Source organism: Tachysurus vachellii, chromosome 17, assembly GCF_030014155.1.
Source record: "Tachysurus vachellii isolate PV-2020 chromosome 17, HZAU_Pvac_v1, whole genome shotgun sequence".
NCBI classification, from domain to species: Eukaryota; Metazoa; Chordata; class Actinopteri; order Siluriformes; family Bagridae; genus Tachysurus; species Tachysurus vachellii.
In genome coordinates, this window is record NC_083476.1 from 8,447,470 (window position 1) to 8,461,484 (window position 14,015).

The following is a 14,015-nucleotide window of genomic DNA, read 5'->3' on the forward strand; positions in this document are numbered from 1 at the left end:
AAAACTATCCAAAGCATGTTATTTTTCTACCCCAAAATTCCTGGGGGTCAACTTCCTGTCTGGTGCTGATGCTCCTTAGATGATGTCAAATAAACATAGTATACAAATCACCCGATGTCCATTTATTTCACCATAATAAATGTCTAATAGAAAGGTTTTAGGGTGTCCTGCGCCATGATAGACTGAGGAGTTCGGTGTTTCTTAAATAGGGCCACATAAAAGCGAAAAAAAAATAGGGCCACTTTTTTATTCCAGGCGTACGCAATCATTTATTTTTGTTGTCTATGTGGGCACCGGTGTGGTGGACCCCGATCAATAGCCGTCGCTAAAGGTTATACACACCGAATTATTCTAATGTCACAGGGAACATGGACGGATTGATGGCGATAAACATTTTACCGGAAGATTAGGTGAAGGGGAGCGTGTTGCGCGATCTGTTGTAAAATCTAGCATCAGTCATCGCAGTCAATGGGCCTGTCTACTCGAGAGGAATCGGTGAGTAAACACGGGAGGCATTTTTGTGTGGGTGCGTGATTTCTGATTGTTCATACAAATAGAGCTCAGACAGCCCCCTGTCCCAAGTGCCTCTCGCGAGACCCGTTCTCATGGCGCGCTACTGTGCAGCACACACACGCAAGCATGTGCAGGCACCTCTGGGTTTTTTGCTGTTCCTGCATTGTACTCCATCAATTATTGCCATTGTGTCCTGGATGTAAATCGATATATACACAACCAGTTTTTCTTCGGAAAGTCATGCGGATTACATAGGAGGCTAGGATGATGTGTGTTTCCGGTTGGTGAGAAACCTTTACATGATATAAGGAAAGGGGGCATAGAAGCATTTATTATCGCCACATACAGCACAGTGGAATTCTTTTCTTCGCATATCCCAACTGAGGAGGTTGGGGTCTGAGTGCAGGGGCAGCTATGATACAGCGCCCCTGGAGCAGGGAGGGTTGAGGGCCTTGCTCAAGGGCCCAACAGTGGCAGCTTGGCAGTGCTGGGGCCCAGTATTGAGCGTGGACCAGTATTGTGCATCATCATAAAAGATCTGTATGTTTAGACAACAACGTTATATGCATACTGGACCCAAATTACCAAAGTATGGAGAATTAGACTCAGTCCGGTGCCAAATATCGGGGATGCATACTTTCCTGCAAAAATAAACCCAATGAAATAAATCCATGGTGGGTGACTGAGGCATCTGTGTTGTTGAAAAGTCCAGAAAAAACCCAAGCTCTAGTCTTGTTTGTTGTCCTGTCTGATGGCCTGAATGAAGTTTATCCTCCTTGTTTCTGTGATGGCCTTCTACGAATGGAAGAGCTTTTCTGACCGCACGGAGAATTTTGTTGAATGGCTGGGGTCCTTCACTATGTTCCTTCCATGTTCCATCACTGCTTGCTGTAAATTGATTGAAGATCAGGGAGGATGAAATGATCAGCAGATTGCACCACCTCAGCTGATTGCATTGGTGGAGAACCTATCTATCCTGCTTGGTCCGGTTCCCAAAACAGGCAGGCACACCCAGGATGCTCTCAATGGTGCAGGTCTAAAAGTTCCTTAGTATCTTAGAGGGCATTTTTAAAATCTTTTAATCTTCTATGGTGGTAAAAAGAATGAAGGGCCTTCCTGAGGATGACAGAGGGCCCGCCATACTGCATCTGGTCTGTCTGTCAGTGCAAGTTGGAGATCCATTGTCATAGGGACAGGATCAGGTCCCAGGATCTCCAACCTGGTAGTAAGTATGGAGAGCATTATGGTGTTACATAAATGTTGCACTGTAGTCAACAAACCACATTTTGATGACATAATTCCTTTTTTGTCGCACAGGGTGGCTCAGGGATGTATGAAGGAGGTATGTGATGGCATCCTTTTTAGTGTGATTGGGACAATATGTTAATTGTAATGGGTCCAGGGTGACTTGAAGTGAAGAAGTGATGAAGTGATTTGAAAGACTGGTAAGAGACTTCATCACAACTGAGGTCAGGGCTGCTGGGAGAGAGTCATTGAGGTTTCTTCAGGACAGGAATAATAATAGACTACTTGCATTATGTAGGGATAACTAACAAGGAGAGATTAAATATTTCGGTGAACACTGTTGCTGGGACCCTACTTGTAATGCAATCTAGTCCTTTGAGAGGTTAATTGTGGAATGGAGAATGGCTGGTTTGAGTTTTCAGAAACTGCTGATCTTCTGGGAATTTCATATACAACAGTCTCTGGAGATCTTTTTTCTACTCTTTTACTATATAGTTTGGATGGGTTTTTGTCCAGTTGAATGTTATTGAACAGAAGTGGTGTACAAAAGAACTTCCAAAATCATTAGCTGTATCATGGAGCACCATGCCATAATGTCCAGTTGGAGGAAAGGGACAGCACAGTAATGTTACCAAGAACAATTTGTAACTCAAGGATTGTTAAAAAAAAACTAAAAAGAAACTTATCAGGGAGGCTGCAGAGAGACCTACAGCAACATTTATGGATCTTCTGAAATATCTGGCAAGTATACTGTATATACATATTTTGTATACACTACAGTTTGTGTGTTAGCCCATCTTTTTTTTTAAAAAAAAAAAAAAAACAACAATCAATATGGAATAAATGTACATAGTTTATGGTCTGTTTATGGTCTGTTTAGTTTATGGTCTGAATTGGCCTGGACAGAATCTAACACTCCTGCACTAGTAGACCTTCATATTAAATGCAAGCATGTTGCCAGATACCTAAATGAACATCTATGTATGACGCTTAACACACATGCAATATATGTAGAAAATTCATATAAATTCCATCTTTAGAATAAGAAAAAATAATGGAAAGGAGAATAATTAGAAATAGGGAGGAAAAGGACAGATGCAGAGAGGATGTAACTATTAAAGTAAATGGTACAAATGTAGGAAAGGGTGGAAGGGGTATATAGAGAGGGAGAAAAAGAGACAAAGGCCAAAGAAAGAAGAGTGCAGAATGTAGAGAATGCAAAATAAAGATAGACAGAGGAGACAAAAAAGGTGACACAGATAACAGGGATAGAGAAGAAAAGAGAAAGACAAAGGGAGGAGAAATAAAGGAGACCTTAACAGCAAAATAGAAAATAAACTTAAAGAATGTGAAAAGGGAGATACAAAAAGTAAGAGAGAGAGAACAAAGAAAGAATGGAGGAATATAGCAAAAACAAAGAGATAAAAGAGTGAAGAGAGGAAGAACAGGAATAGTTAGATAAAGACATCCACTAAAATCCTCAAATGACAGCCAATAAAAGATTATGGGGTGAGTACAGAACAGGGGAGGATGGGCATGTCTGAAAGTGTGTCCACTCATAAATATGTTTTCCAAATACACACTTATTCTTCCAATTCTCTTCAGATAATTCTCTATAAGCATCCTGTGCGATCTCACAAACACACACCCATGCTGTGCATATTTTAGTGCAAGAACTAATGGAAATAAAATACCTGGGTGGATGAGTGCAGATGTGTTTGATACAAATAGTCATTTTCCTATTTGCTGCCTCATTGAGCTTGATGAATGATGGGAGTCGGGTAGAAGCAATGATGAATAGTAGCCCTCGACTCCACTGCATGCCCTATTGATTCTCTTTCTTTATTACTACAACAAGCCAGCTGCCTGAACAAACATACAGACACAGAAACACACACACACATACACACACACCCTGGCTAGGGTAAAAAACTGTTCAGCATGATAACAATTAGAGATTCTCTTTAGGGGTGGCACTTGTTTTTATGGAAGCGCTCTCTCTCTCTCTGTATCTCTCTCTCTCTCTCTCTCTCTCTCTCTCTCTCTCTCTCTCTCTCTCTCTCTCTCTCTCTCTCTCTCTCTCTCACTGATTGATCAATACCCTAGTGTATTAGCATATGAACAGACCAATGGGACTGTTCAGCAGTAAATATGTTAATATAATCAACATATATGATTTTAGAATTTTATCATCTGCTAAAATCAACTGAAATCTGGCTCTGACAGCCTCAGTGTTTAGCATGATTAGTTTCATATCAGATCCTCTGTAAACAGAATACTGTGGCTAGTGACACTATGATGTATGACAGTAGAAGTAAAGACTTTATTGTGGGTTTATGATCATTGGGATATTTGCTTTTGTGGTTTTATTTGCTTTTCAGATAAAATCAGATCACAATCCACATTCATACAGACGTTCTTGTTACAAGAGAGTCCATGTCCAAGTTTTCTTCTTGTTGTTGTTCTCAATGAGCCTTTTCTTCTTATCCCTCCAGCCTCATCTTGCATGTGAAATGTTTGGATCAAAATCTGCTTACCGCAAGAAAAAAGAGCTCACAATAACACTCACAAAATGTTATTTGAAACAAAATATTTGTGATTGTAGATCAAGCACTGCTACTCAGTGCACTTTGCCAGACGACAAAATAAAACAATGACGAATGCATTCCTTATGCTTTAGCAATGATGAAGAGGCATGAAGAGATGTTATGACGAGTTGCGAGTTAGGTGTGTATCTTAAATGCACTGAGAAATATTTTTCTTGAAGGTAAAAGCAACAACTATAAACCAAAACATTGCAAATCTGTCAGTGTTTACAAGCACTACCAAAAGTGCTTACACAAAATCACTGTTATTGAGACACTTCATTTCCCATCTATGCCTGCATTATAGATGGGCACCCATACTTATTCTGTGTGTGTATTTTAATTTGTCATGCGCCCACCATTTATGCAAATTTTGTTTTCGCATGCAGACACTACAGTTAAATGCTTGGTGATAATTTACTGCTGCACTTTGTGAAACTGTTACAGATAGATAACTTCCTGTATCCATATGAGGTGAGAACTCAATGCCATTAGAGAAATAATTTATGGTTAAATGCTATGGCAATTTGATCCATTAAGTATTTAAGAAATACATTTATTTATTTATTTAAAAATTAGCAGACTTATTTTAAAATCAGGCAGTTTTTGTGACAGTAAAGTAGCTTTTGTATTCTCCTTTGAGCATACAGAATGGTTTGCTTTTTCTCTTCATGACCGTCTAGTTATGTAATGATTTATAATCTGGTATCAACCAATAGGGTAAGACTTCTCTTTTTAGTCTGGATCCTGTTAAGCTTTCTTTCTCATATTGTCTAAGTTTTTTTAGACACTGTCACCTTTTATATTGCATTGGTTGACCTACACTGCCTATTTTTGAAAATGAGTTTGTCAAAAAAGATTTGCCAAAAGGCTGGGGTTGTATTGATATGGTGTACAGTATGGCTGTTGAAAGGCAGACCACATTCTAATCCACATCCTAGAAAGAGACAACCAGACCACCTCCAACATTCTGCTAATGTTTGTAAAAGCAAATAAATGGCTCTTCTTCAACTGCGCAATTGAGGTTTAAGGACTTTGCTCAGCAACCCAGCAGTGATCGTCATCATCAGTCCAGATTTGTGCATAGTGACCATTTATCTTGAAGAATCGTTAGGTATTATGCAGATGCAACTCCTGCTACCATGGAAAGAAGGAGCTCTAGGTTGCACAATTATGAGCTGTTGTAGAAATGACATAAATTACATTTCACCCAAAATGAGGATGGGTTCCCTTCTGAGTCTGGTTCCTCTCAACGTTTCTCATATCATCTCAGGGAGTTTTTCCTTGCCACCATTGCCTCTGGTTTGCTTATTAGGGATAGATGTTAAACATGTATAGTAACCTGATTTTTTTTTTTATTCTGTTTCAATACTTCTGTAAATCTGCTTTGAGATAAAAGCAATAAAATTAATTGAATTGGAGGTGTACACCCTGTAACAAGTACAAGATCAACTGTTGATATTGTCACATACTGCTGTTGCTTAAACCACACAGGTATTTCACGCCTCACTCAGCTATTACAACAATATGACTGGTGCCCCACACTCACATAAGACATTATTATGTCAAATCATTCAACACATTCAACAAACAAGCCTCCTTATTCACCTCCTGTAGGCCACTATGTAAATAAAAACAACTTTGTTTGACTATCTTCCACTATCTAAAGGGTATAATTTGATCACAAAATCTCTATATCAGAGGTATGTTTCTGAAGTATGTGAAATTCCCATATTTTAAATTTGGGCTTTTTAGATGGCTAAGGTGTTGTTTGAACAGATTTTCCATCACTTCAGCCTAATATCCTACTATCGCTCTGAGCATAAAGGTGGAGAGGAGCAATCAGAGGATTCGTATAAGCCATTGCCACAATTAACAGCTTGATTAATTTAGATTAATCTCATAAAAGGCTGAACAAATGTGGGGCAGATTACACATCTACTTGCACCAAATTTTAAGGTGTTATGTAAATGTATTTAAGTTACAGGCAGATTGTCACAGGGAAAACCCCTGTACTTGTTGCAACTTACTTCAAGTTCAATACTAGATTATTATTTCAACAAGGAATGAAAGAGCATAAGCACAGATAAAATGCAAAAAAAAAAAAAGAATTCCCATTACAATCAATGGATGGAGCCAAAGCAGCATAAAATCATAAAAGTTATAGAATGGTGGAAATCTCTCTTGAGTATGCAGAAGATAATAATTCTATCATAGACCATAAGGCTTGCAACCGATTTACAAACATGAGTGTACAGTATCTTGAGGTTCCTGTGATATCATAAACAAATCTCAATCCAACAATACCCGATTCAAGATGGGTATGCTAAGTAAAGCTGAGGTGTGTACACAAGGACATTCAGGAATATATTCACTGGTGCCAATCACTATAAATTTTTGGGCCAAAAGCATAGTGTTCAAACAGAGGAGAGTTCTACCATTATCCATCTAAGAGATTTCACAAGTCTCAATCATTGTGAAAGGGAATGCTTGTAAATCAAGACATAATAATATATTAGAGTGGCAGTCCGTGGCTGCTCTGAGAGGGGAAGAGCCTCTGAGTTGTTGTTTTTTTACAGCTGGAAGTCACACAAACCAACTCATAGTTTTTGGTAAGTAAGTATATGTTTATCAAGTGATGCAAGACATTCAGATGAATGCACTGTTTTTGGTGCCCAAGTGCCACAAAGAAATGCTTTCCCATGTGCATAATATTTTTTTATGTACAGAATTTACATGAGCAGGATATGACTCTTAACTGTCTCGTGATCTGTTCCTATTGGACATTCACAGTGATGTATGCAGGTGTTGTCAGGGATGGCAGGCGAGGACACAAATGCAAAATACACACAAGACCAGAGTCTTTAATGCAAGCAGGCTTGAAACAGGGGGGCCCAGTTCAATATAACAGACAGTCCAATAGTCATAAACATAAACATTATCTAAGTAACAGGCAACAGTGCAACACAGAGCAGGCAGAAAAAAGGTTAATAAATAGTCCAAAAATCCAAAACTAGAAAAACAGGCACCGTCAAACCAGGGAGAAATATTGCAGGGCAGGCAGAAACTGGGTCCGGGAACACCCAGAGACAAAACCAGGCAGAACAGGAACAATGATAGGATAACTAAATGGAAGCGCAAGGCAGACTAAAAAGACTATCTGACAAAGAACCATGTGTTGACAGTGTGTTTATATAGTGCATGGTTGCTGAAAATTCAAGATGACTGACACTGGAAGTGAGTGTCGTGAGACGGGAAGTGTAGGAGAATGCGCTGAAAGGTGGTGTACATGACCCCAGGAATGTCAGTTGGTAAGCGGGCCAGTTGTCCTCTGGCTATCCCAAAAGCACTATTGTAGTCTCTTCTGGTAATCAAGGAGGCTTTTAAAAAGAATTGGCATGGACCTTCTTAGGCCATTTTAACAGAATTGGATTAGATAAATACATACTGGTCAAATTATTTAATCAAATGCTTAAAAAGATGATTGTGCATGACAATGACTGGTATTCTCTTAAACACTTGTGTGGTACAAGTGATCCATCAAGCCTCGGTGGCTTCTCTTTGTTTGAACTATTACAGTATATGGGTGCAGGTCCCAGGGCATATATTCACAATGTTAAAATGAAACTCAATTTGTTCCATACCGGAGAGCAAAGCTCCACTCATTCTCAACCAACTAACACAAGGACATTTGCTGCAGGCTCAGGAACATCAATCCCAGCTGTATAATGCAGTGTTTGGCTTTATATTTTCATTAGAAGACTGAGTGCTTATTTGGTATAATGACACTAACATGCCACTATTTTGGACATCTCATAACACATTTCTTTATTAACGACACTTATTCTAAATTTCTTATTAACAAGGCAGTCAAGGGGGCTTGTAGATGCAGATTGGTGCTCACTTTACTGTGCCACAGCAATGTTATAATACTGAGCAGGGTTGTATATTGCAGATTTATCTGTTCAATGGTGGAATTTTTTTCTAAATGAAAAGCTTTTTTTATTATTATTATTTCTTCTTAAGAGTATAGCCACTCTAGGTTTCCTTCTATACTTGTGAACCACGTTTTGCTGTTGTGGATGCACCCATGTGGATCCCTTTCCTGTTAATGTTCAAGTCTCATCATTTCTTCAGTGGGAATTTCTTTTTTATATTTTTAAGGAAAGTAGAATGGGCAAATGCAATTAACTGAGCAGCAAAACAAATTCCAGCTATTGTTACTTATTGATTAATTATGAGTTATTTAACTTCTGACAAAATATAATTTTTATTTTCATGTTTCCTTTATTGTTTCCTTAATTGTTTTCTTTACTGTTCTCAACTGTAAAAATCTAATTTCAGTTAGGTATCTATCTAATATTTAGTTTAATATCTAGTTTTAGTAGATTTTCAAAAGGAATAAGAGTTACTTTTTACATCAAATGTGATGCTACTTAATTTTAACAGTACATAATCGTATCAGTTAAATAAAATAAAATAAGATTTGAATACTTTAGTACATTCACAAGATGATGATTAGATGGTGAGCCGTTGTGTTGTACTAAATGTAGGTATTTTTCTAACAACAAAAAAGAACCAAACAAATAAAACAAAATGCTTATTATTTATTTATGAGTGCTACTGTGGTGTTCCTTGATGGCTTCGGATGTTCCGTCCTAGAGGTTCTCATTTGGAATCAATTCATTCATCATCCAGAAACTACTACTCACTCTGGCCACATGAGGCTAGGCATTATCATGCAACAGGAGGAACCCAGAGCCCCTGGCACCAATGTAAGGTCTAATAATGGCTTTGAAGTTTTCATCCTGGTACCTAACAGCAGTAAGGGTACCACTGGCTAGCATGTGGAGGTCTGAGCCCTCTAAGGATATTCTTAGACCATCACTAACCCACCACTGACCCAAACCGGTCAGGCAGCATAATGTTCCCCACAGTATCTCCAGACTCTTTCACATTGGTCACATGTGCTCACTGTGAATCTGATTTCATCGATGAGGAAAATGTGGTGCCAATGACAGACCTGCCAATTCCTGTTCAATTAAGGTGCACTGGGCTGTGAGCATAGGTTCCAGAAGAGGATGCCTTTTGCCACCCTCATAGGGCTTTTTCTGACAGTTTGTTTGGAAACATGCCTGCTAGTAGCCTGCCAGAGGCACTACTGCTCCTTCCGTTACTACTTGCACAAAGGGGTGTATACTGGTCCTGATGCTAGGTTGTTGCCCTTCTACAAGCATGTCCAGTGCTCCTCTTGTAATGGCTCGTCTCCTGGTATATCCTCCATGCTCTTGAAACTGTGAGAAACTGGGAGACACACCAAACCTTATTGCGCCAACATGTACTTATGTGCCATCAAGCTGGACTATCGCTTCTGTAAATAATGAATGTGTCTTATATTCCCAGTGTTTGTGCCCTTGTTTTCTTTTTGCCATGTCTATAAGCACAGTTAGACTTAACCTCTTATGTGCCATTACATTTCCAAATGTTAAGCAAATCCATTTTATGCCAGTTAAAGAGAAACCAAATAATGTCATGACATACGCCATGTTGAGGCAGGTGGGGCCTGATCATACAGAATACTGCATATAAGCCATCAAACAAAGGTTTATACTCATTAAGTCCTAATTCATAACTTTCAATTCTGTCAAAATACTAATTACTTCTTTTGAGTGATCAGTGATGTTAAAATGCTGCTACTTGACAGATAAACATTGATGTTCCATGCCCACGAATGAGTGTGTAAATGTTTTCAGATTGTGTCCTGGAATGGTGGCCCAACCACAGAGTATTTCTTATCTCACATCCAGTGTTGCCCAGAGATGCTCAAGATACACAGTGACCCTGACCAGGATAAAGCATTTATTGAAAGAGTTATTTTTGTTCCTTCTTACCAAATATTGGAACTGCAGCAAATGGAATTAGAACAAATCAATGCAGAAATCTCAGTGTCCAATCCTTTTGCTATGAACCTTTTCAGTGCAGGAGGAGCAGCAGAGAAGACATTTAACAATAGGGTTTTCATAATCATCTTTTATATGATCTAGGATAGTTTAAAAATGCTGGAAATACATTGTCCAACATTTTCCCATTTCAATTCCCTAGTTTTTTGAGACAAAGCCCACTCTAGCTTCAGATTCATGTTCTTGGAATCTTCTGCGGTTTTACATAATTTGCTCAAAGTTAGGCATCTTCACTGATCATGAGAGCTAATTTTATTTTAGTAAAAAGAGATTATTTGCGATATCTTTAACTTTCCGTCTTCTGAACTGCTCTGGGCATTCTTCACTCTTATAAACAAGTTGTTTCCTTCATTTCTGCTTACTGTACATTATTAGTTTTTGCACCAGTTTTCATTAGAAATTAGTGTACTGCAGTTATTTTGTTTCTGATGAAATGGCTGAAAAAAAGGAAAATGTGTTTCCTTTTGTGTGGTTTTTGAGAAATACAATTGCTATAATGAGGGTGTGGAAGTTCAGTGGTTAAGGTGTCGGACTACCAGTTGAAAGGTTGTGAGTTCAAATCCCAGGACCACCAAGCTGCCCCTGCTGGGCCCCTGAGCAAGGCCCTTAGCCATCAATTGCTCAGTTGTATAAAAAATTAAATCATATATTATCATATATTAATATGATAAAGCAACCAACAAAATTTAAATGAAAATTTTTAAAATCAAAATTTTAGAATAAAAAATTTTAGAATCAAAAACAAAAGGAAAAATAACTTTACAAAATAACTTAAAGGCACCTGATTAGATAAGTGTGTACACCCCTTAACAATTATTTGTTAAAGTATATTTTGCTTGTAATACAGCAAATTTCTGGATAATAGTCTGTCATCTTATTAGATTTTGATCCAACTTGATTTACAGCAATTCTGTTTAATTTATTTTACATCAGAATATTTTTTATATCCTGCAGTTTAAACAGGGGTGTGTATACTTTTATATTGACTGTATGGCAGTTGGAGATTTTGCTGAAAACTGTTTGATATTAATAGTTTGGCACCTGCTGTATAGCACACAGTTAAACAAAGCAATTTCAAAAACAATTAAAATTGTATGCTCTATGACTGTCTTTTAGACTCATATCTGCATATTATGGGGTTACTTTAAAATTCACAAGATAGTAGTCTATACCATAAGTCAAATGTGACAGCCTCGATATTTCATTTAGTTTGAAGCTTTGGCATTGTTAATGTCTGTTCCTGCCAAAACATATGGTCATGAGCTGTTGCTGGATGGTCTACAAATTTGACCAGTTAGGTCAGTGTTTTGGCAGATGGTCATACTAAGCTGGATTTATCAATTAGGTTGGCCAGTATATCAGAATTCTGAAAATTAAGTGGGCATACACATATATTAAGTGGACATACACATAAAGAAGATGTGAGGATAATATTCATGCAATAAAGGGGTGAAGGAGGTGCACATACATGCATTGTCGCTAATCATTTTAGCGCTGTAAGATTAGCCTTTTATGCAATTTTGTGGGCTTCACCAAATTCAAATCAGCTGTGCCTTGCATGTGCTTGGTAATTTATGGGCAACTGACATTAATCAACATATGTATGTGAATATGCAGAAAATCAGCATTTCCAAAATGGGTTTTGGCATATACAAATATTTACTTACACTGAAAGATAATTGAAGCTTTGTAAGTGTGAACTAAAGTCCAATTTAATCATTGGACAAATATAAAGTACATTCCCGCCTCTGTATACCTGTTTCTTGAGTTTCTATGATTGTCACCAATATTTATACCGGTTGTCTTGAGTCTGTGTTTGTGTTCCTGTGTTCCTATTTTCCCGTGTTTTGGGTTTGGCTAATTAATCAATCAAGTTAACACACTGCAGGAAACAGTAATTGATTTAGTAATTGATTAATGAATAAACAAATAAATACCACTACATTCTAATCAAGATATCTGGCATGACTGAGAAATGGCTTGTTCACTCATACATTCATGCCAATCATCCAACTATTTAGGTTTTTCTGTATTTTCAGAAGTGATCAAGGAGGTTTTAATGTTATAATAAGATCAAGTCATTGTCAATTCTATTCCGTATCATGTTTGTCTTAATGGGAAATCGTATGTGATAAACTGCCCCCCCCATATTGAGATGTCTGATATGTTTGGTGAGAAGATGTGTTGCATGTCCTCAGCATCACATTTTGGCACAAATTGACAAGAATGTATTGTCTCGTTGATAAAGTGGGCATAAAGGGAACTAGAGATTTGCACAAAGCATATCTTGCCATGCAGAGCAATTTATTTTGAGGTTGGTGAGGATGAACAAAAGCACATTGTGGTTCACAGTACTGAAAGTGTTTCAGAGAGTTCCAGAAGGATCAGTAATGATCTAGACATTTTTAATACATTTTTAATTACCATTTCTGTTCTAGTATGATAACTGAATATTATTATAATAAACATATATATCATTTAGAGAAAGGAAGAGTCATTAATGGAGTTGGGAGGCAGGGAATGAGAACCAGGAAGGGAATGCTTTCAATCTCCTCAAAATGTTAATTTCTTTTACAATCAGCAATGCACATTTCCCTTACTCCCTTACAAAAATGTTGTGTTCTATGTAATCTCAGTGCTCCTGTTGTGCCACTAACCTATCTGCACACCATCTTAGCCAGGGGTGGACTGGCAACAAAATCAGCCTTGAAAATTGCTTTCAAATAACCCCTACATATATTCAAAATAACATAATTGATAGTGCTGCACAGTGTGACAGTACTATGCAGATTTATTCAGCTTCCACCACGTTTCACTTGTTTTAAATATTACCTGATTTCACACAAACAGTAAGCAATATGTGGAAGAATTAAGTGAAACTGTTGATCATCTCATTTTTATAAACTTTCAAATGCACTTACTTGATTTGGTAATTGGTAAGCAAATTCTCAAAATTTGATTCCATAAAACTAATAGCACTAGTGGAAACAAAACTAAACAAACAAACAAAAAAAAAAACAACTAATGTGGCACCAATATACAGTGAGAACATGTGCAACAGAGCAAAGTTATAGAGGTGCAGTTTGTTTATGTCTATACATTCCTCAAATGTATTAAGTTGGTATCTTTTATCTGGCTTTGCTAAAACATTTAACTGTATTCCACTATTATGAGTGAGTGTATGTTCTTAATTTATCACCACTGCATCTAGAATAGGCACAAACCCTGTTATTTGTAGGACCTGCAGAATATCAAAATTAATATTAAAGTCTCCAATTCAAGCACTACAGAAACAACCAGGTGTAAGAAATTCAGAATATGATACTGATGGTTTGCAAATATTATTAGTTAAAATGACTGAGCAAACCTTTTTTGTTTTATTTGTTGTATCATAATGCATGACGGTTCACTATCTGAAACTCAATTCAAACAGAACTGAACTGCTGGTCATCCCATGTGATTCATCCCCAGGTCAGGATCTTGTGATATCCTTACACAACTCACTGATCTCCACTTCACTATTGCTCCCCATGGACCGTCAACCGTTCTTCTCTTTGCATGTTGCTTATGTTGGTTTCTTTTCTAAAACATCAGAAGGATTTTGTCACTTTTATCCACACAGGCTGCTCAGGTGCTTTAGACTCTTGTCAGGAAGGACTGCCTATGAACACAATTTGTCCACTGCTGCTCTCCCTCCTCTGGCTTATGGTAG